Raw genomic sequence first — 2,476 nt, 5'->3', positions numbered from 1 at the left:
CGTCTGCTTCATCCCCCTTCAGTGGGATCAGTGTGCTTGCGGTGTTGAATGGAAGGGATGATTGTAAAGATGGAGTCCTGTGTTTACCAGAGGAGGCTGGTGAGGGGAGGACGGCTCATAATAAAGACTGGAACCGAGAGAATGGAATGCCATCGAACACATATATCCTCCAGGAGGTTTACACTCCAGCCCTGTTCCTGGAGAGATATCCTCCAGGAGGTTTTAACTCCAACCCTGTTCCTGGAGATATCCTCCTGTAGGTTTACACTCCAACCCTGTTCCTGGAGAGATACCCCTCCTGTAGGTTTTAACTCCAGCCCTGTTCCTGGAGAGATACCCTCCAGGAGGTTTTAACCCCAACCCTGTTCCTGGAGAGATATCCTCCTGTAGGTTTTAACTCCAACCCTGTTCCTGGAGAGATATACCCTCCTGTAGGTTTTAACTCCAGCCCTGTTCTTGGAGAGATACCCTCCTGGAGGATTTAACTCCAACCCTGTTCCTGGAGAGATATCCTCCAGGAGGTTTTAACTCCAACCCTGTTCCTGGAGAGATATCCTCCTGTAGGTTTTAACTCCAGCCCTGTTCCTGGAGAGATACCCTCCAGGAGGTTTTAACTCCAACCCTGTTCCTGGAGAGATACCCTCCAGGAGGTTTTAACTCCAACCCTGTTCCTGGAGAGATATACCCTCCTGGAGGTTTTAACTCCAACCCTGTTCCTGGAGAGATACCCTCCTGGAGGATTTAACTCCAACCCTGTTCCTGGAGAGATACCCTCCTGGAGGATTTAACTCCAACCCTGTTCCTGGAGAAACAGAGTAGAGAGCTGGTTGAACTAACTAAACTGGTAGAAACAGTAGAGAGCTGGTTGTATAGACTGTAAACGGGTCCAATGTATTGCATGCTGGGACAAGCCATTTAATAACTGGTGAGGATGATGAGGATGACGATGTTGTTACAGATGTACGTAAGCTTCTGTTGTGATCTTTCTTATATTATGTATGTTATACCTGTCAGATGTCAATAAACACTTTTCTCCGTCGCTCGTCAATAAACTGTCCAGTGATTGGTTCAGTCACAGACCCTCAATTGCACCCCCCCCCAAAAAAAAGCCTAGTGTTTAAGAGCGTTGGGACAGTAACTGAATGGTCGCTGGTTCGAAATCCCAGAGGTGGACAAATCGGCCGTTCTGTCCTTAAGCAAGGCAGTTATAACGCCCAACAATTGCTCCCCGTGCGCCGATGACGTGGACGCCGATTAAGGCAGCCCCCCCCTGGGCACCTCTCTGATTCAGAGGGGTTGGGTTAAATGCAGAAGATACATTTCAGTTGTGCAACTGACTAGATACCCCCTAGATACCCCCTAGGTATCCCCTAGATACCCCTAGGTATCCCCTAGATACCCCCTAGATACCCCCTAGGTATCCCCTAGATACCCCCTAGGTACCCCCTAGGTACCCCTAGGTACCCCCTAGATACCCCCTAGGTATCCCCTAGGTACCCCCTAGATACCCCTAGATACCCCCTAGGTACCCCCTAGATACCCCCTAGATACCCCCTAGGTATCCCCTAGGTACCCCCTAGATACCCCCTAGGTACCCCCTAGGTACCCCCTAGATACCCCCTAGATACCCCCTAGGTACCCCCTAGATACCCCCTAGATACCCCCTAGGTATCCCCTAGGTACCCCCTAGATACCCCCTAGATGCCCCTAGGTACCCCCTAGATACCCCCTAGGTACCCCCTAGATACCCCCTAGATCCCCCTAGGTACCCCCTAGATACCCCCTAGTTACCCCTAGATACCCCCTAGATACCCCCTAGGTACCCCCCACGTATCCCCTAGATACCCCCTAGGTATCCCCTAGTTACCCCTAGATACCCCCTAGGTACCCCTAGATACCCCCTAGGTATCCCCTAGATACCCCTAGATATCCCCTAGGTATCCCTAGATACCCCCTAGGTATCCCCTAGATACCCCCTAGATACCCCCTAGATATCCCCTAGGTACCCCCTAGATACCCCCTAGATCCCCCTAGGTACCCCCTAGTTACCCCCTAGATACCCCTAGGTATCCCCTAGATACCCCCTAGGTACCCCCTACGTATCCCCTAGGTATCCCCTAGATACCCCCTAGGTACCCCCTAGATACCCCCTAGGTACCCCCTAGATATCCCCTAGATACCCCTAGGTATCCCCTAGATACCCCCTAGTTACCCCCTAGATACCCCCTAGTTACCCCCTAGATACCCCCTAGGTACCCCCTAGATACCCCCTAGGTATCCCCTAGATACCCCTAGATACCCCCTAGATATCCCCTAGGTACCCCCTAGATACCCCCTAGGTACCCCCTAGGTACCCCCTAGGTATCCGCTAGGTACCCCCTAGGTACCCCCTCTTTCCCAAATGGTACTCTATTCCCTATATAGTGCACTACTTTTAGTTGGAGGGACAGTAGGAGAGTAACCAGGCTGTGTCCGG

General features: G+C 51.9%; 1 pseudogene; it reads left to right on the top strand.

Moving 5' to 3' along the window:
- The window catches only part of LOC123743724 (endophilin-A1-like), a 31,481-nt pseudogene extending 31,231 nt beyond the window's left edge, over positions 1–250 (top strand).
- Positions 251–2,476: the final 2,226 nt, after the last annotated feature.

Source organism: Salmo salar, chromosome ssa07 (genome assembly GCF_905237065.1).
Source record: "Salmo salar chromosome ssa07, Ssal_v3.1, whole genome shotgun sequence".
NCBI classification, from domain to species: domain Eukaryota; kingdom Metazoa; phylum Chordata; class Actinopteri; order Salmoniformes; family Salmonidae; genus Salmo; species Salmo salar.
The sequence above is the reverse complement of the archived record's forward strand: the minus strand, read 5'-3'. Positions and strand labels throughout refer to the sequence as shown.